Below are 21,965 nucleotides of genomic sequence, written 5' to 3' on the forward strand. Positions count from 1 at the left end.
GTGGCAGGGAAAGGCAGTGGGTGACAAGAATAGGGTTGCAGGGAGAGACAGCAGGTGATAGGGTACAAGCACAATGTCCTGCATGGTGCATAGAGCAGGTGGCATGTGCCTGGGGGAAGGGAGGGGGGGGGGCAAGACACAGCGGTGAAACAGGTGCCCCCACCCCTTGTTCTTTCCTCAGTTTGGCGCTCGGTCAGGCGGACTCTGACAGTGCCAGTTACAATGGCTGTTAGCTGTCTGTTAGTCACACATAGCAGTGAATCAGAAAAATATACAGCTGTCTGTTAATTAGAGGCAGTATGTGGCTGTGATCATTAGCACTAATAGGTGGCCTGACTATCAGTCCAGCATACACAAGGTCAGCCCTGCCTACTTAAGGTAAGGGGCAGGTCCCTCATGCAGTGGGGCCCACTGTGCTCCCTGCACTGGACCATTCATCCGACATTGCTCAAATGGTCTATGTGGGGGTGGGGATGCAATGCACTTGCTGCACCAATGGTAGTTCAGCCTCTGCCTCCAGGTCAAATTATGCCACATAACAGTGCCCCACTTCATACTATGCCACTCTACAGTGCCCTCCAGTTCATATTATGCCACATTACAGTGCATCATTGCCATTATACCATCCACTACACAATCCTCTCACCGAAAATGTAAAGTCACACAATTCAGGCTGGGCAATACACCTGGGTCAGCCCCCCCCCCCCCCCCTCCTGCCTCCCCCAAGAGGAATGGATGGTTCAAAAGTATAAGCGCACCGGCTCCCATGGTTTCTGTTGCCGAGTCTGCTTGTGAGATTGGAGAATAAGCCATAAAGACTACCCTCACTGATACAGATTATGTACAGACTTTTTTTGTGTCTCTTGCTGACTTATTTAGCCAAGGGGAAATGGCGACATTTCTGCAGCAGTCAGTCTTTGGGTGTGAAAATCAATAGGTGATGAGAGCACGGTCTGGTTCTTCCTTTGTGTATATATAATTCAGTGGCAGCCGCTCACTGCAAGAAACCTTGAAAGACATCTGCTTCCTCCCATTCTTTAATTCAATAATACTGTACAGTGTACACCACCATACGAACTGAATACAACCAAAAGAGCTGCAAGCCCCATATCGTATGCCGCTAACATCTGTATTGAGAAATGAATCATTTAAATCAGCAACACCTGAGCCTTGAACCTTTATTTTGTGGACAATAATATCTAAAAGACAAAACCCCAGTTGGCTGAGGCATCAAACAACTTAGCATTAGGCTTCTGTGACCCGTTATTCCTCCAGTGCTCAGTAAGGGCAGCTTGAATACACCACAGAATAGGGACATTACAGAACATGCCCAGAATACAGAGAGGGCTCATGTATACACTGAAAGTAGCAGACCCATGAGAACATTGCTTCTGTACACTTCATGTGTGTGGTTGTAGTCACATAGGGGACAAGCGTTAGTGGTATGTAAGGGATTTCTCGCTATGGTTATATCTTTGGATGAGAACAGATATTAATACATGAAAATAAATGCTTTATTAAATGATATTTGCTCTGTATGGACTGCATGGCTTACATACCGTTCAGCTGTACCTTTTTGGCAGGTACAGTACCTTTTTTTTATGGTCTGTACCGAATTTTGGGTCTCCAAACTTCCATTGAAAGTATAGGAAAAGGGGCATGGCCACGCACCCTTTACACATGGCCACGCCCCCTTTTTGAAATTGTACCGATTTGTATGTGTAAAATGTTGGAGGGTATGGGCTTATAGTTAGAGATACACAAACAATACTATGGATGTAACAGAACAATGTGAATATTTTTCAATACCTTTATAACGCACAGTATAAGTGGTCTGTAAAATAACCAATGGACACACCTATCACAGTAATAAAGGATAAGTAAGTTGAAGCCCCAACTTCCAAAGAGTGACAAGATTGTATTATTAACACGCAAAATAATAGAAATAGTAAGAAAACCCAGTAACACAACAATCTATACACATTGTAGATAACTGTAGAGGCAGAGGAAGTAGGAATCACCGTCTTCCAAAATCTAGGCTTCAATGGGAATTATTGCGCAATGGGGGTTATTCAGAGATGGATGCAGATCTTGCTTCCGCAGCAAGATCTGCATCCATCGGCATCTACACACATTCTGGGGGCCGGCCAGCACAGGGCAAGGTCACCGAGCGTGTGTATTGGGCTGCCGTGATGTGTTCGCAATTTAATTAGAGGATGACCCCTGCCTGCGCAACCTGGCTGCACTGGCAGGGGGTCCGGTGTAAGTTTTTTCCCTGGAGCAACTACGTGTGATGTCACGCAGCCACCCCAGAAATTATCCGGACCACACCAACAAAACGCCACATTGACACCCCCTGACAGCTGCCGCTATCAGTCAGCAGCTGCATCCATATCTGAATAACCCCCAAAATCCAAAAACTAATACAATGAGATGGTAGGTATTAATTGATACCTCTTTTCCACTAGCTTTTTTAAATACGGGTAAATGCGCGGGGGCGTGCATTTACCCGTGTTTTTCCCTAGTGGAAAAGGGTTCCCCGGCAAATTCCCGTATCCGGGAATCCTACCCGGGTAGCTAGCCGGGTTGAACACGTGTTCAACCCGGTTAGCTGTCTAGTGTGAACGGGAGCCGTGTCGAGGCGACACGGCTCCCGTTCACAGTGTATCGGGAGGGCGGGCCTGGTAGATCATGTGATCTCCCAGCGCCGCCCCTGCAGCGTCACTAGCGCGTCACCAACCCGGCAATTGCCGGGTTGGTGAGCGCTGTCTGCAGGGGGCTGTAGCACGGGTCGCAGCCGTGTCAGGCGACATGGCTGCGACCCGTGCTACATAATGGAAAAGGGGTATAAAAGACAATTAAAAAGAACTGCACATTGTTTCTATACGATGAACACTAAAGTTCTAATGATTTTGATGAGAATAATAAATGTACATGATGATAATCAGTGAGTAATCAATAACCAGGCTCGACCTTGGATTTAGGTCTGAAAGGGATAATAGACATTGGGGGTCATTCCGAGTTGATCGCTCGCTGCCAATTTTCGCAGCGCAGTAATCAGGTTACTACTGCGCATGCGTATGCACCGCAATGCGCAGGTGCATCGTACGGGTACAAACAGCATCGTTGCTGTGCAAGGCTTGTAGCGACGATTCCATTCGCACAACCGATCGCACGGAGATTGACAGGAAGAGGGCGTTTATGGGTGTCAACTGACCGTTTTCTGGGAGTGGTAGGGAAAACGCAGGCATGTCCAAGCATATGCAGGGCGGGTGTCTGACGTCAATTCCGGGACCGGACAGGCTGACGTGATCGCAAGGGCTGAGTTAAGTTCAGATCTACTCAGAAACTGCAAAAAACTTTTTTGCCCCACTCGGTTGCACAAGCGTTCGCACACTTGCAAAGCGAAAATACACTCCCCTAGAGGCGGCGACTATCTGATCTAGCTAGCGATCAACTTGGAATGAGGGCCATTGTGGCTTTACATTGGGCTTTCCGCTCCCGTCCCGTTCAACATCCATTTAAAGGTAGTGAACAAAAATGTTCACAACTATAGGTAGTTGTGCAGTTTTAATTAACCCCCCCCCCACACACACACACACATACACACAATATTAAATGTTATGAAAAGGCTAATTAAAACACAAACATTTTGTCTGTGTGTAACCATAAAACTCCATATTGTCTCTCACTTCCATTTATACTACCTTCTAAATTCTGCCACCATTTGCTTCCAAGGCTGACACACTGAGAAAGTATTCAGTTTCTCTGACTGGTCTGAAAACGTAATTAATAAGAGACACTTGTGTGGGCTGCAGAGACACTTGTGTGGGCTGGGGCTGTATAGACTCTTATGTGGGCTGGAGAGACACTTGTGTGTGCTGGAGAGACACTTGTGTGTGCTGGAGAGACACTTGTGCGGGCTGGGGCTGTATAGACTCTTGTGTGGGCTGGAGAGACACTTGTGTGGGCTGGGGCTGTATAGACTCTTGTGTGGGCTGGAGAGACACTTGTGTGGGCTGAGGCTGTATAGACTCTTATGTGGGCTGGAGAGACACTTGCGTGTGCTGGAGAAACACTTGTGTGGGCTGTGGCTGCATAGAGTCTTGTGTCGGCTGGCGCCGGAGTCTGCAGGGATTCATTCATGTTGTTTAAGATACTATATAAGTGTTTTTTAATTTATTTTACAAATGTTCTGGGGCTGGAGGTGGAAAGACATTTCTATGGGCTGGAGACACAAAAGGGGGGCATGTGGCTGTGTGGGATGGGAAGTACAACACAATGTGGGAAAGGGAGCACAGAACCATGAGGCCAAACCCTTCCGTGAGATCACGCACCTTCCGTGAGGTCATGCCCCTTTTTTATGTGGTCCCACATAGAGGGCGGCAGGGGGTGGGGATGGGCACCAGACAAAATCTTGCCTAGGGCACCAAATTGCTCTACCAGCCTGTAATGTGATGCATTTGTTCTGTAATATCCTTCATGTTAATTTTTCTCTATTGTCAACATACAAATACTGTTACCAACAAAGAACCACATAAACACATGTTTACGTGTTGCACAATTAAGATTCATGTAACTCATCTTGTAGATATATATTTCAGCATTTACAGCACTTCCCATCAAACTGCAGTTTTTACATCCATTGGCTGCATAAACGGACCCAGAGTGATTGTGGATTGCAATTGATATCTGTTTAGGATATCGACTGAAATAGGACAATAAATGTGGTCATATGTGATCAGTGTCGGACTGGGTCATGAAGGGCCCACCGGGAGGATGCCGTTATTGGGGCCCATACTTAGGGGTGTGGCCAGCCTACAAAGGGGGTGTGGCCAGCCTCCACAGAGTTTTGAAATACACAATAGTTTAGTGCAGTGTAATGCAACCTATCTACCATGTATAATACAAGTGCACAGTCTGGAACCTGGTCCCTAGAGGAAGGAGTGGGCCCTCAGGCAGTGGGGCCTACCGGTGGTTTCCCTGGTACCCCTGTGAGCCAGTCCGACCCTGTATGTGATTAAGGGGGACATTTACTAAGCAGTGATAAGAGCAGAGAAGTGAGCCAGTGGAGAAGTTGCCCATGGCATTGGCAACCAATCAGCACTGAAGTAACATCTATAATTTGCATACTATAAAATGATACAGAGCTGCTGATTGGTTGATGGGGCAACATCTCCACTGGCTCACTTCTCCGCTCTTATCACTGCTTAGTAAATGTCCCCCTAAATCTGGACAGAACTTAAAGATTTAGCCACAACGTGTAAGAAATTGTTCAACTTTTGACTCTTGGTATAGCCACAAGGCTACAACGTACACAAAGAGGACAGTTTGTTTAAGGTCTAGTAAAAGTTGCAGGAGGTGACATAAAGATGGAGAAGATCACAATGGAATTCAGTCCAGCGTTTCTTCTAAGTATACTCGCAGGTGTTGGAATACTTATAAATGGAATTGGATCGTGCACATGTTTTTACATGTAGTCTGTTTGTATTACAGGTATGTTTAGCATACCTCCCAACTTTCTTTTCTTGTGGAGCGGGACACTCGCGCGGCAATGCGGCGCGCGCTCCCGAAAGGGGGCGTGGCCTATGGAAAAGGTGGCGTGGCTTCGCGGGAGGACCCGCGATCGCGAGCCACACCCCCATTTTTTGTCACTGAGGGGGCATGCCCAGCGCTCTGTGAGCAGCTGGAATGCTCCCTCTCCCTCTGACTCCACTGAATAGACGCTGTGCGCATGCGCACAGCGTCTATTCACCGCTGCCCTGCTAAGCAGAGCAGCGATTGACGAGCCTCCCAACTGATCCCCCCCACCGCGGGACACTGTGGCCCGCAGGTGGGACAGCGGGATAGTCCCCAAAATACGCGAAAATCGGGACAGTTGGGAGGTATGGTTTAGTGTGCCATCTAATGTACAACATGCCTATTGCAAAATGTGTTATTGTAAACATACAAATATATAGTACCAGCTGTGTTCATAGAAACACACAGTACTTCTATTGTGTACAACACCATCCATTCTGTGTGCAATGTGCACTGTAGAGTGCATTGTGTTTCAGTGTCATAGCTCTAGAGTTCTTACCTTATGAGCCAACCACTTTCCTGACAAGTGCTTTCACCCTTATCCACCACTCCGGCTAACCCACATTACACTATATTCCCTACCCTTGCTTGCCCACAGAATTGTATACATCCACAGCTATCAGCTCCCTGTCTCCCTCCCCCAGCACAGGAGTAGTGAGCAGGGCTGGATTTGCCCATTCAGAATTAATCTTCTTAAACCAACTTGTGCTTTTTCAGAGCGTGTTGCTGACATTAATATAGTAATGGTCTGTGTAAGCTTCAGAGAACAGCACACAGAAGAATTATGGATTTTGTGATGTTTGTGGGAGTGTTTATAAATCATTCACTGACTTTCCTCTCCCAGCCTGAGGAAAGGTGGTCACACCAGGAACTGACTCATGTGCTCACATTAGAAGTAAAATATAATGTATTGCACTAGATTATATATAATAGCACCTCAGTTATGAATATGCTGAAAGATACTTAGGAAAACACGAGCACTCTGATGCGTCATAGTGTATGGTATGAAGCGAGAGAAGAATTGACAGACATTGAAAACATAAAATGATGTTTGCCCATATATTTCAATGTGTATAGCTCTTATGAGATTGCTGTGTTGGAGGCAATCACTGCATATAGTAAGACAGTCCCAAAATAGCATTGGTGGTACAGTGTACAAACCTATCTGGCCCTACGTGGTAGCCCTCTTTCTTGTCTTCTCCTGGGTGCCAGCTGATTAATCGCTGGGCTGAGCAGCGTGCTGGGCTGATGTCACCAGTGTCCAATGTATGGAGATAAAAGATCTTGTCTGGACTTAGTTGTCTGCAGTCTTCCAACACGTTTCACACCTAGTTGGTGCTTTTTCAAGGATGTGGCAGTCCTCTGCTTTGCATCTTTTTATAGCACTGAAGCTTTGGGCCTAATTCAGACCTGATCGCAACAGCAAAATCGTTCTTTAATGGGCAAAACCATGTGCACTGCAGGGGGGACAGATATAACATGTGCAGAGAGAGTTAGATTTGGGTGTGGTGTGTTCAATCTGCAATCTAATTTGCAGTGTAAAAATAAAGCAGCCAGTATTTACCCTGCACAGAAATAAAATAACCCACCCAAATATAACTCTTTCTGCACATGTTATATCTGCCTCCTCTGCAGTGCACATGGTTTTGCCTAACTGCTAACAAAATTCCTGCTGCAATCAACTTGGAATTACCCCTACAGTGTACAAACCTATCTGACCCTACATGGTAGCCCTCTTTCTTGTCTTCTCCTGGGTGCCAGCTGAATAAGCGCTGGGCTGAGCAGCGTGCTGGGCTGACGTCACCAGTGTCCAATTTTTACACTGCAATTTAGATTTCAGTTTGAACACCCCACCCAAATCTAACTCTCTCTACACATGTTATATCTGCCCCACCTGAACTGCACATGGTTTTGCCCATTAGAGAAAAATGCTGCTGCTGTGATCAGGTCTGTATTAGGCCCTTTATTGTTAAAAGGAAGTTATTACCTGGAAGTAAGCTAAAAAGGCGACTAGCTCACGGAGAAACATTTTTTCCTTTATAAAAAAAAGGGTTGTTTTTTTAATGTAAATAAAAATGAATAAACGGTATTTTTAATAAAAAGGATGAAAAAGGTTTTTAATTATTTATTGCTTTGTATGTTTAGATGTTATAGTTTAGGTAAAGTTATATTCTGATGAGTAATGTTATTTATTCTGTGTGTTTTAGTTATTTTCAAAATACAGCCAAATCTATAATAATAATAATTTAATTTATAAAGTGCTTTTCTCCCATAGGACTCAAAGTCGCTTTATAGACATGAGAAACATGGTATATTGTACAATTAATTGGTAGCATAGAAAATAGAAAAGCTATAAAAATAAACCCAAAATAAGCATATTGCTGGGTTGGTGCAGATATTTTGGGTGATAACTTCCACGGGTTATATATTACACGTTCAAAAAGAGTATGTGCCAATGATCATTTACAATTTTTTCTACTTCTTTGTGATTACTGTTACATTGTGTAATGAAGGTGATAGGTAGACAATTTTCATTTGATTTTTGTTTGTAATTAACAAGTTCCGTTCTCTCCAAGTTTGATTCTCTTTTTATTTTTTATTTTAAATGTAATTCTTCATAACATTTTTCATGATTTTTTTTTTTTCATTTCCAGTCTTTGATGCTGGAAGGTCAGATCTTCTGTACAGTTACCCAGAAGTGGGCAAAAAAGGCGACTAGATCATGGAGACATGGTAGCAGAAAGAAGAATAAAGGAGATTCACCCTTGGACACTGGAGGAAATGAAACCATCTTTAATCTCAGCTCCATCCTTACAAAAGAACAAGAACAAATATGCCAGAAGGGCTTAAAATGTGCACCCCAATCATCTGTGAATGTCTGACCTATAAATTGGCACACAAAAATTCATAAGAAAATCATCAAAGACCCTCTAACAAGACAAACCACAAATTCCACAACAGAATACATCCATACAAATTTCAAACCCTCATCTACATTCAGTGTCGGACTGGTGCATGAAGGGCCGACCGGGGAAATTCCGTGGTAGGGGTCCATTATTAAGGGTGTGGCCAGTTACATGAGGTGAGACCAGTTTGGACAGTCATTAGAAACCATGTAACTGACCCTCTAATAGAGCAACAATGTTTAAATTGAGTGTACTGTTTGTAACCTGCCATTAGACAAAGGGGTGTGTTCCTCGTTACTAAGGGACACTGTCCACATTACTCTTTTCACACGAAGCAATTAAAACCGAAACACCTATCAAATCTAGGTGGGAAATTTATTAAAGGTCGATTTTGGCCATTTTGTGTGTTTTGCAAAAAATACTAAAACGCAATTTTGCTAAATCGTTAATTTACTAAGAATTAATTCACAACAAAATCACGTTAAAATTGCTCCTCAATGCACTAAAGCAATGCACTGATTTTTTGGAGCATGTTCACATGAAACAACCATTTTTTTTTTGCCTAATGGGCCCTACACATTGGCCGATCCGCCGCCGAGCTGCCCGACGGACGGCGGATACGGCCGACGGGCGATCCGGCGGCGAGGGGGCAGTGACGGGGGGAGTGAAGTTACTTCACTCCCCCCGTCACACGGCTCCATAGAAGTGCGGGCAAATATGGACGAGATCGTCCATATTGGCCTGCATGCACAGCCGACGGGGCACCAGCGATGAACGAGCGCGGGGCCGCGCATCTTTCATCGCTGGTGCCTCCACACTGCACGATATGAATGTTATCTCGTTCATTAATGAACGAGATCGTTCATATCGTGCAGTGATGTCGGCCAGTGTGTAGGGCCTATAAGACCCATCAAAAGCACCACCAAAGTCACACCAAAATTGCTCCTCAATGCACCTACAACATATGCATGTTTGACAGAAACTAGAGATGAGCGGGTTCGGTTTCTCTGAATCCGAACCCGCACGAACTTCATGTTTTTTTCACGGGTCCGAGCAGACTCGGATCCTCCCGCCTTGCTCGGTTAACCCGAGCGCGCCCGAACGTCATCATGACGCTGTCGGATTCTCGCGAGACTCGGATTCTATATAAGGAGCCGCGCGTCGCCGCCATTTTCACACGTGCATTGAGATTGATAGGGAGAGGACGTGGCTGGCGTCCTCTCCATTTAGATTAGGGTTGAGAGAGAGAGAGAGAGAGATTGACCTGAGGCTGTGATACTGTAGAAGAGAGTGCAGAGTTTAGTGACTGACGACCACAGTGACCACCAGACAGTGCAGTTGTTTGTTTTATTTAATATATCCGTTCTCTGTCTGAAAAAAACGATACACACAGTGACTCAGTCACATACCATATCTGTGTGCACTGCTCAGCCCAGTGTGCTGCATCAATGTATATATATATCTGACTGTGCTCAGCTCACACAGCTTATAATTGTGGGGGAGACTGGGGAGCACTGCAGTGCCAGTTATAGGTTATAGCAGGAGCCAGGAGTACATAATATTATATTAAAATTAAACAGTGCACACTTTTGCTGCAGGAGTGCCACTGCCAGTGTGACTAGTGACCAGTGACCTGACCACCAGTATATATAATATTAGTAGTATACTATCTCTTTATCAACCAGTCTATATTAGCAGCAGACACAGTACAGTGCGGTAGTTCACGGCTGTGGCTACCTCTGTGTCGGCACTCGGCAGCCCGTCCATAATTGTATATACCACCTAACCGTGGTTTTTTTTTCTTTCTTTATACATACATACATACTAGTTACGAGTATACTATCTCTTTATCAACCAGTCTATATTAGCAGCAGACACAGTACAGTGCGGTAGTTCACGGCTGTGGCTACCTCTGTGTCGGCACTCGGCAGCCCGTCCATAATTGTATATACCACCTAACCGTGTTTTTTTTTTCTTTCTTTATACATACATACTAGTTACGAGTATACTATCTCTTTATCAACCAGTCTATATATTAGCAGCAGACACACTACAGTGCGGTAGTTCACGGCTGTGGCTACCTCTGTGTCGGCACTCGGCAGCCCGTCCATAATTGTATATACCACCTAACCGTGGTTTTTTTTTCTTTCTTTATACATACATACTAGTTACGAGTATACTATCTCTTTATCAACCAGTCTATATTAGCAGCAGACACAGTACAGTGCGGTAGTTCACGGCTGTGGCTACCTCTGTGTCGGCACTCGGCAGCCCGTCCATAATTGTATATACCACCTAACCGTGGTTTTTTTTTCTTTCTTTATACATACATACTAGTTACGAGTATACTTTCTCTTTATCAACCAGTCTATATATTAGCAGCAGACACAGTACAGTGCGGTAGTTCATGGCTGTGGCTACCTCTGTGTCGGCACTCGGCAGCCCGTCCATAATTGTATATACCACCTAACCGTGGTTTTTTTTCTTTCTTTATACATACATACTAGTTACGAGTATACTATCTCTTTATCAACCAGTCTATATTAGCAGCAGACACAGTACAGTGCGGTAGTTCACGGCTGTGGTTACCTCTGTGTCGGCACTCGGCAGCCCGTCCATAATTGTATATACCACCTAACCGTGTTTTTTTTTTCTTTCTTTATACATACATACTAGTTACGAGTATACTATCTCTTTATCAACCAGTCTATATATTAGCAGCAGACACAGTACAGTGCGGTAGTTCACGGCTGTGGCTACCTCTGTGTCGGCACTCGGCAGCCCGTCCATAATTGTATATACCACCTAACCGTGGTTTTTTTTTCTTTCTTTATAGTCATACTAGTTACGAGTATACTATCTCTTTATCAACCAGTCTATATTAGCAGCAGACACAGTACAGTGCGGTAGTTCACGGCTGTGGCTACCTCTGTGTCGGCACTCGGCAGCCCGTCCATAATTGTATATACCACCTAACCGTGGTTTTTTTTTCTTCTTTATACATACATACATACATACTACTACGACATCTCTTTATCAACCAGTCTATATTAGCAGCAGACACAGTACAGTACGGTAGTTCATGGCTGTGGCTACCTCTGTGTCTGCACTCGGCAGGCAGTCCATAATTGTATACTAGTATCCATCTCCATTGTTTACCTGAGGTGCCTTTTAGTTGTGCCTATTAAAATATGGAGAACAAAAATGTTGAGGTTCCAAAATTAGGGAAAGATCAAGATCCACTTCCACCTCGTGCTGAAGCTGCTGCCACTAGTCATGGCCGAGACGATGAAATGCCAGCAACGTCGTCTGCCAAGGCCGATGCCCAATGTCATAGTACAGAGCATGTCAAATCCAAAACACCAAATATCAGAAAAAAAAGGACTCCAAAACCTAAAATAAAATTGTCGGAGGAGAAGCGTAAACTTGCCAATATGCCATTTACGACACGGAGTGGCAAGGAACGGCTGAGGCCCTGGCCTATGTTCATGGCTAGTGGTTCAGCTTCACATGAGGATGGAAGCACTCAGCCTCTCGCTAGAAAAATGAAAAGACTCAAGCTGGCAAAAGCAGCACAGCAAAGAACTGTGCATTCTTCGAAATCCCAAATCCACAAGGAGAGTCCAATTGTGTCGGTTGCGATGCCTGACCTTCCCAACACTGGACGTGAAGAGCATGCGCCTTCCACCATTTGCACGCCCCCTGCAAGTGCTGGAAGGAGCACCCGCAGTCCAGTTCCTGATAGTCAGATTGAAGATGTCAGTGTTGAAGTACACCAGGATGAGGAGGATATGGGTGTTGCTGGCGCTGGGGAGGAAATTGACCAGGAGGATTCTGATGGTGAGGTGGTTTGTTTAAGTCAGGCACCCGGGGAGACACCTGTTGTCCGTGGGAGGAATATGGCCGTTGACATGCCAGGTGAAAATACCAAAAAAATCAGCTCTTCGGTGTGGAGGTATTTCACCAGAAATGCGGACAACAGGTGTCAAGCCGTGTGTTCCCTTTGTCAAGCTGTAATAAGTAGGGGTAAGGACGTTAACCACCTCGGAACATCCTCCCTTATACGTCACCTGCAGCGCATTCATAATAAGTCAGTGACAAGTTCAAAAACTTTGGGTGACAGCGGAAGCAGTCCACTGACCAGTAAATCCCTTCCTCTTGTAACCAAGCTCACGCAAACCACCCCACCAACTCCCTCAGTGTCAATTTCCTCCTTCCCCAGGAATGCCAATAGTCCTGCAGGCCATGTCACTGGCAATTCTGACGATTCCTCTCCTGCCTGGGATTCCTCCGATGCATCCTTGCGTGTAACGCCTACTGCTGCTGGCGCTGCTGTTGTTGCTGCTGGGAGTCGATGGTCATCCCAGAGGGGAAGTCGTAAGCCCACTTGTACTACTTCCAGTAAGCAATTGACTGTTCAACAGTCCTTTGCGAGGAAGATGAAATATCACAGCAGTCATCCTGCTGCAAAGCGGATAACTGAGGCCTTGACAACTATGTTGGTGTTAGACGTGCGTCCGGTATCCGCCGTTAGTTCACAGGGAACTAGACAATTTATTGAGGCAGTGTGCCCCCGTTACCAAATACCATCTAGGTTCCACTTCTCTAGGCAGGCGATACCGAGAATGTACACGGACGTCAGAAAAAGACTCACCAGTGTCCTAAAAAATGCAGTTGTACCCAATGTCCACTTAACCACGGACATGTGGACAAGTGGAGCAGGGCAGGGTCAGGACTATATGACTGTGACAGCCCACTGGGTAGATGTATGGACTCCCGCCGCAAGAACAGCAGCGGCGGCACCAGTAGCAGCATCTCGCAAACGCCAACTCTTTCCTAGGCAGGCTACGCTTTGTATCACCGCTTTCCAGAATACGCACACAGCTGAAAACCTCTTACGGCAACTGAGGAAGATCATCGCGGAATGGCTTACCCCAATTGGACTCTCCTGTGGATTTGTGGCATCGGACAACGCCAGCAATATTGTGTGTGCATTAAATATGGGCAAATTCCAGCACGTCCCATGTTTTGCACATACCTTGAATTTGGTGGTGCAGAATTTTTTAAAAAACGACAGGGGCGTGCAAGAGATGCTGTCGGTGGCCAGAAGAATTGCGGGACACTTTCGGCGTACAGGCACCACGTACAGAAGACTGGAGCACCACCAAAAACTACTGAACCTGCCCTGCCATCATCTGAAGCAAGAAGTGGTAACGAGGTGGAATTCAACCCTCTATATGCTTCAGAGGTTGGAGGAGCAGCAAAAGGCCATTCAAGCCTATACAATTGAGCACGATATAGGAGGTGGAATGCACCTGTCTCAAGCGCAGTGGAGAATGATTTCAACGTTGTGCAAGGTTCTGATGCCCTTTGAACTTGCCACACGTGAAGTCAGTTCAGACACTGCCAGCCTGAGTCAGGTCATTCCCCTCATCAGGCTTTTGCAGAAGAAGCTGGAGACATTGAAGGAGGAGCTAACACGGAGCGATTCCGCTAGGCATGTGGGACTTGTGGATGGAGCCCTTAATTCGCTTAACAAGGATTCACGGGTGGTCAATCTGTTGAAATCAGAGCACTACATTTTGGCCACCGTGCTCGATCCTAGATTTAAAGCCTACCTTGGATCTCTCTTTCCGGCAGACACAAGTCTGCTGGGGTTGAAAGACCTGCTGGTGACAAAATTGTCAAGTCAAGCGGAACGCGACCTGTCAACATCTCCTCCTTCACATTCTCCCGCAACTGGGGGTGCGAGGAAAAGGCTCAGAATTCCGAGCCCACCCGCTGGCGGTGATGCAGGGCAGTCTGGAGCGACTGCTGATGCTGACATCTGGTCCGGACTGAAGGACCTGACAACGATTACGGACATGTCGTCTACTGTCACTGCATATGATTCTCTCAACATTGATAGAATGGTGGAGGATTATATGAGTGACCGCATCCAAGTAGGCACGTCACACAGTCCGTACTTATACTGGCAGGAAAAAGAGGCAATTTGGAGGCCCTTGCACAAACTGGCTTTATTCTACCTAAGTTGCCCTCCCACAAGTGTGTACTCCGAAAGAGTGTTTAGTGCCGCCGCTCACCTTGTCAGCAATCGGCGTACGAGGTTACATCCAGAAAATGTGGAGAAGATGATGTTCATTAAAATGAATTATAATCAATTCCTCCGCGGAGACATTGACCAGCAGCAATTGCCTCCACAAAGTACACAGGGAGCTGAGATGGTGGATTCCAGTGGGGACGAATTGATAATCTGTGAGGAGGGGGATGTACACGGTGATATATCGGAGGGTGATGATGAGGTGGACATCTTGCCTCTGTAGAGCCAGTTTGTGCAAGGAGAGATTAATTGCTTCTTTTTTGGGGGGGGTCCAAACCAACCCGTCATATCAGTCACAGTCGTGTGGCAGACCCTGTCACTGAAATGATGGGTTGGTTAAAGTGTGCATGTCCTGTTTTGTTTATACAACATAAGGGTGGGTGGGAGGGCCCAAGGACAATTCCATCTTGCACCTCTTTTTTCTTTTCTTTTTCTTTGCATCATGTGCTGATTGGGGAGGGTTTTTTGGAAGGGACATCCTGCGTGACACTGCAGTGCCACTCCTAAATGGGCCCGGTGTTTGTGTCGGCCACTAGGGTCGCTAATCTTACTCACACAGTCAGCTACCTCATTGCGCCTCTTTTTTTCTTTGCGTCATGTGCTGTTTGGGGAGGGTTTTTTGGAAGGGACATCCTGCGTGACACTGCAGTGCCACTCCTAGATGGGCCCGGTGTTTGTGTCGGCCACTAGGGTCGCTAATCTTACTCACACAGCTACCTCATTGCGCCTCTTTTTTTCTTTGCGTCATGTGCTGTTTGGGGAGGGTTTTTTGGAAGGGACATCCTGCGTGACACTGCAGTGCCACTCCTAGATGGGCCCGGTGTTTGTGTCGGCCACTAGGGTCGCTAATCTTACTCACACAGCTACCTCATTGCGCCTCTTTTTTTCTTTGCGTCATGTGCTGTATGGGGAGGGTTTTTTGGAAGGGCCATCCTGCGTGACACTGCAGTGCCACTCCTAGATGGGCCCGGTGTTTGTGTCGGCCACTAGGGTCGCTAATCTTACTCACACAGCTACCTCATTGCGCCTCTTTTTTTCTTTGCGTCATGTGCTGTTTGGGGAGGGTTTTTTGGAAGGGACATCCTGCGTGACACTGCAGTGCCACTCCTAGATGGGCCCGGTGTTTGTGTCGGCCACTAGGGTCGCTTATCTTACTCACACAGCGACCTCGGTGCAAATTTTAGGACTAAAAATAATATTGTGAGGTGTGAGGTATTCAGAATAGACTGAAAATTAGTGTAAATTATGGTTTTTGAGGTTAATAATACTTTGGGATCAAAATGACCCCCAAATTCTATGATTTAAGCTGTTTTTTAGTGTTTTTTGAAAAAAACACCCGAATCCAAAACACACCCGAATCCGACAAAAAAAATTCGGTGAGGTTTTGCCAAAACGCGTTCGAACCCAAAACACGGCTGCGGAACCGAACCCAAAACCAAAACACAAAACCCGAAAAATTTCAGGCGCTCATCTCTAACAGAAACATGCACAGATCAGTGAGATCCACGCATGCTTCTGTCTGTAACAGTAAAGAAAGAGCTAAAAAGTGGGACCCCACCACAAAGCACAACCAGCACCTTGCTTTTCCGGTCCTGGTTGTGAAAACCTACTGGTGGAAGGTAATAAGCATGGGACATTTATTAACTGGGGGCATATGTAATAGGGTCCGAGTTTGCCGGAGGTGTGGGATGCTTGCAAATCACAGACTTTTTTTTTTATATTCAGCAATCATTTGTAAGGCAAGCCATGCCTTGTGAATAATCGCTACTTTAAAAAAGAGTCAGTGTTCAGCAGGCATCCTGTTTGCCAGTTTCAGAGCAAGTTGAGCCAATATTGCTGTTCATTTTCTGCAAGTTTAACATGTACTGTATAGACATAATATATTCATAAATTGTCAGATGAAATCTAGCACATGTATAAATGAAATAATTTATACCATAAAATAATAATTATTCAGATAAAGGGAGAGGCATTCAAATTTGGTGCTGCTTGCTAACCAGTAACTGTTCACTGCATAAGTGCCATGCCACTTTGTGCCACTTTATTTTAGCAGGCGTGTGGACTGCACAGTCAGTTCAAAGGTTAAGAAGGTAGAGGCAGGAGCTGAAGACAGAAAGTAGTGTAGTTGAGAAAGTGCAACAAAGAAAATGCCCAGAAGGAGGAAGGCACCATCTAGAGTCAAGGTGACAGGTGGCTTGCGCCACAAAGGGCAACAGAAGATGGTGAAACTGATAAGACCTTGGGACACTTTATTTTCTTGGATTTCCCTCTTTTTTTCCAATAGGTCCACATTCTCTCCCCCACTACAGCATTAACTATACTCAAGACACTTACTACTGGGGTATTAGGCCCACCTTTTTTTTCCCACTACCACCACTGTAGGGGTAAGTGTTTCTGGGCCCCTTTCAAGTAAGGATGTACAACCCCACGGAAACTGCTGGGCCCAATTTACTGGTGTAAGAGTTCACGCAAAGGCCTTTACTCTATCCCTACCTACACCGTAGGTAACTTAGAGGTGTACATGGTAGGCAGGCAGTGCTCCTCTTCCCCATCATACAAGTGTAGTAGAGGGGCAGATGTATCAAACCTTCGCCAGAGATAAAGTGGAGACATTGCCCATTGCATCCAATTATCTTCTGTCATTTCACAGACTGTTCTAGATTAATGATAGTTAAAAACTGGTTGCTATGGGCAACTACTCAACTTTATCTCTTCTTGAAGGTTTAATACAACTCCCCTAGGGTCTACTGCTTTAAGGATAGGAGGTAGGTTTGGAAGCAGGGCCCTAATGGAAGAGAGACCTTTAGACTTGGCCACTCCCACCCTATTTATGAACAATTTATGGGCTCACAAATGGAATATAGGGGGGGGATAGATTACTGGCATTTCAATTTGCGACTTGCATTTTATAACTTGCTGTTACCTGCATTAATTCTGTTTTGACTGTCCCACGCCTACATTATTGTCTGATTTAAGTTATATCTCTGTGTTGATCATGTTATTAGTTAGTTCAGTGTACCCAGTGTAGGGACTATTGTTTGAGCTTTGTTAATTTAGGTCACGTGTACGGTCCAGTTAGAGCTAAGAGGTGGGACACCTCTGTTAGGTAGGCAAGGAAGTCGGCAGTGTTGTTGTAGTTTCCTGCAGGTCACCATGCAGAGGAGTGGCAAGGAAGGTGACATGAATTACTCTGAGGAGTATAAGTCCCCTATGGTGTTCCCTCCCAACCGTGGTTTGGTGTAGGCCTGTAAAATCTGTTTGTTGAACTGGAAAGGCAGTATTGGCTAAGCAAATGGGCCCACCACAGATGACAAACGTGTGTCTGAGGCGTTTGCACCTGGGGCGACATAATACCCACACCAGACAAAACAGTTGGACATGGTTTCCAGAGTCTTTTAGGGTTCAGTCCAAAACTGCTAGGAGGCAGATGCCACTCAGAGAAGGAGGCAAAAGAGAAGAATAGAGACACTGTGCAGCCAATTGCAACTAAGTATTCAGACACAGTGGATCTGCGAAACTATACTAATGGCCCTTCTGCAAGGATTTAAACAGAGATACCCAAGAACGGCATCTGTGATCCGCTGCTTGCGTACAAAACCACACCAATGGTCGCACTTCAGTTACACCATCAGACCTCGGAGCAAGTTACTCAGAATGTCTGTTGCAAGTAAGGAAGGAGCCTTTATAACTATGGGGGTAATTCCGACCTGTTCGCACGCAGCGGTTTATCGCTGCGGTGCGAACGGGTGCGGAATGCGCATGCGCGGCGGCCGCAGTGTGCATGCATGATGTTGCCCGGCGACAGGGGTTGCCGGGTTTACGTCGCAGCTAAAGAAGAAAGCGGTCGCAGGACGGACCGCAAAGAAGATTGACAGGAAGAAGGCAGTGCAGGGCGGATCCAGACAGTTTGAAGACGTTTTCGGGGAGTGGTGAGTATAACGCAGGCGTGTCCAGGTGAACGGAGGGCGGAGGAGTGACGTCAAACCCGAGCCCATCATCGCTGAATCCATCGCACAGGGTAAATATAGTATGGTATCCGTTCACATGGTCGACCATGTTATGGTCGACAGTCATTAGGTCGACCACTATTGGTCGACATTGACATGGTCGACATGGACACATGGTCGACACATGAAAATGGTCGACACATGAAAGATCCACACATGAAAAGGTCGACATGAGTGTTTTCACTTTTTTTTCTTTTGGGGAACTTTTCCATACTTTACGATCCACGTGGACTACGATTGGAACGGTAATCTGTGCCGAGCGAAGCGAAGGCACCATGCCCGAAGCATGGCGAGCGTAGCGAGCCATGCGAGGGGACGCGGTGCACTAATTGGGGTTCCCAGTCACTTTACGCAAAAAACTACACCAAAAAAGTTAAAAAACTCGTGTCGACCTTTTCATGTGTCGACCTTTCATGTGTCAACCATTTTCATGTGTCGACCATGTGTCCATGTCGACCATGTCAATGTCGACCAATAGTGGTCGACCTAATGACTGTCGACCATAACATGGTCGACCATTCATACCGGAACCATAGGTATAGGCCTAGTCTTGTTTTGAGTGAAATTTTTTTTGCTTAGCAGGGCTGCACAAGCGATCGCAGCCCTGCTAAGCTTAAATACACTTCCACATAGGCGTGTACTGTTGATCGCAGCAGCAGTAAAAAGTTGCTGGCTGCGATCAACTCGGAATGACCACCAATATACAAATTGGCATTTGGTTTGATGCTTACATCCAAGGACATGCAATTTAACTGTATATGACATGGCAATAACTTAAGTAAAAGTTAAACACAAGTTAACTGAAAGGTTTGCATCTGCTCAAGCTTACAGGACTACAGTTGGTGCTAGAAGTAAGCAGTATCTCTTGGTCTGTATGTAATAATGCCAGACCTGAGAGATTTGTACCAATTTTAGGTTTATATGTGACTGTGAGAAGCAATGCGCACACACCCTTTCTTACTGATAACCGTGTTTCAGCAAAGCACTGCCACAAGCCAGTGAGGAAATATATATCACATGACAAAGTTTAAAGTCCCCAGAATGCAGATGCATTATGCAGGGATTTCAGGAAACGCAATCGGATTTAATTCTTGGTGAGTATGTTACACTATTACTTCCAGCTGCGAATGTATTAAGTATGTTGTACTATTGCTACACATTATTTACAATTTAAGTTGTTTCTGTTTTTATGAATCATCACAGTACATGTTAAAAAGTAAAATTAGCTGTGTAATAATACAGTACAGAAAGGTTTGCACCAAATAGAAATGTGCTCTCTAGATCCACACGCTTATAATGATTATACTTTACTTGCCTACTTTTGAAAAGTAGTTTCAGGGAGATTGTAGGAGCGCCGTTGAGGGGGCGTGTCATGGTCCAGCCAGAGGGGCGTGTCTAGCACCACCCATGGGCGTATCTATTTCCACTAAGGAGTGTGTCCTGCAGTGGCACGTGAAAACTATAGCACGAAGAGCAGCATACCACAAAGGGTTATATAATATGTATATAGTGAGTAGGGTACAGAGGGTTATATACTATGTATATAGTGAGTAGGGTACAGAGGGTGATATAATATGTATATATTGTATATACTCCCTGTACCCTACTCACTATATACCTATTAAATCACCCTGTGTACCCTCCTCACTATAATATACCTATTATATCACCCTTCATAGCTCCCTCACCTGAGTCCCAGGGGTTGTCTTGCTCCTCCTCTTGCCTCTCTCTGTCACTCTGGCTCTCACAGGAGCTACAACAAGCTAAAACCCCATCACATACCCAGCAGCACTGTCACTCATATCAGAGCCGTCCCTTTAAAAAGCCCAATATATGAATTGCAGCCTGATATTAAGAAAAGGTCCACTAGCCAGAGCCCGCAGATGTTTAGGTAATTGTATGATGAATTATTGTAGCAGTCAATATATAAGAAGCTGGTGTCATCCCCTCATAAATAGAGTATTGCTCACCACTGTTAGAGGTACCTTGGCACGGACTCCCAGTAATGCTGAACCGCGGTGATCTCACATGTGAACCTGCTGTGTATTGAACGGTGCACGCAGCTAGCCTTGGATGGCGATAAATCCGAAGGAGATAAAGTCCCACCCAACCGCTCCTAACTGCCATGTCACAGGCTAGTTTAAAAAAATGTCAGGAGCCGACTTGCTGGTACTTTATCTCCATCCAAGGCTTAGCAAATAGACCAGTAAGGGCCTAATCCAGACTTGATCGCAACAACAAAACTTTTCTCTGCTGGGCGAAACCATATGTAGTGCAGGGGGGGAAGGGGGGGGGGCAGATGTAACATGTGCAGAGGGAGTTACATTTGGGTGAGGTGTGTTCAAACTGAAATCTAAATTGCAGTGTAAAAATAGAGCAGCCACTATTTACCCTGCACAGAAACAATATAACCCACCCCAATATAATTCTCTCTGCACATGTTACATTTGTCTCACCTGCAATGCACACAGGGGTTCATTCCGACCCGATCGCATGCTGCGGTTCATCACAGCGGTGCGAGTGGGTCGGACCTGCGCATGCGTGGCGCCCGCATTGCGCAGGCGCGTCGTTGCCTGTTGCTGGGCAGCGACGCCACGTACAAAGAAAGCGGTCGCAGCGGCGATCGCAAGAAGATTGACAGGAGGAAGGCATTCCGGGGCGAGGAGCAGTGAACGCAGGCGTATCCAGGCGTTTGGAAGGCGGATGTCTGACATCAATTCCGGGATCTTCATCGCTGGATTCATCGCACAGGGTAAGTAACTGTAGGGCTAGTCTTGTTTTACACAAAACTTTTTTAGCATAGCAGGGCTGCACGAGTGATCACAGCCCTGCTATGCAGAAATACACTCCCCCATAGGCGGCGTCTAGTTGATCGCACCAGCAGCAAAAAGTTGGTACGTGTGATCAACTCGGAATGACCCCCAAAGTTTTGCCCATTAGAGAGAGAAAGATTTTGCTTTTGCGATCAGGTCAGAATTAGGTCCTAAGTCACCTGTGCTCAAGCATGGCTACTAAGTCACCTGTGCTCAAGCATGGCTATCCTTAAAACCTGGACTGGATGGTGGAGTATGTGAAGCTCTGGCCTACATTTAAAAAAAGCTACTTCCAAATAAAAATACATTGAAAATGCAACACACATACATACATTGAAAAAGCCAGATCCTCATAAAGATATGTTGCAAAAAGCCAGATCCGCATAATACATTAAAAACATCAGATCCACTAAAAATACATTTAAAAAAGCCAGATCCAAATAAAAATAAATTTACAAAAGCTAGGTCCACAAAAATACATTGAAAATACTACATCCACATAATACATTGAAAACATCCAGATCCACTGAAAATGCCAGATTCACATAAAAAATACATT

Source organism: Pseudophryne corroboree, chromosome 11 (genome assembly GCF_028390025.1).
Source record: "Pseudophryne corroboree isolate aPseCor3 chromosome 11, aPseCor3.hap2, whole genome shotgun sequence".
Taxonomy (NCBI): Eukaryota; Metazoa; Chordata; class Amphibia; order Anura; family Myobatrachidae; genus Pseudophryne; species Pseudophryne corroboree.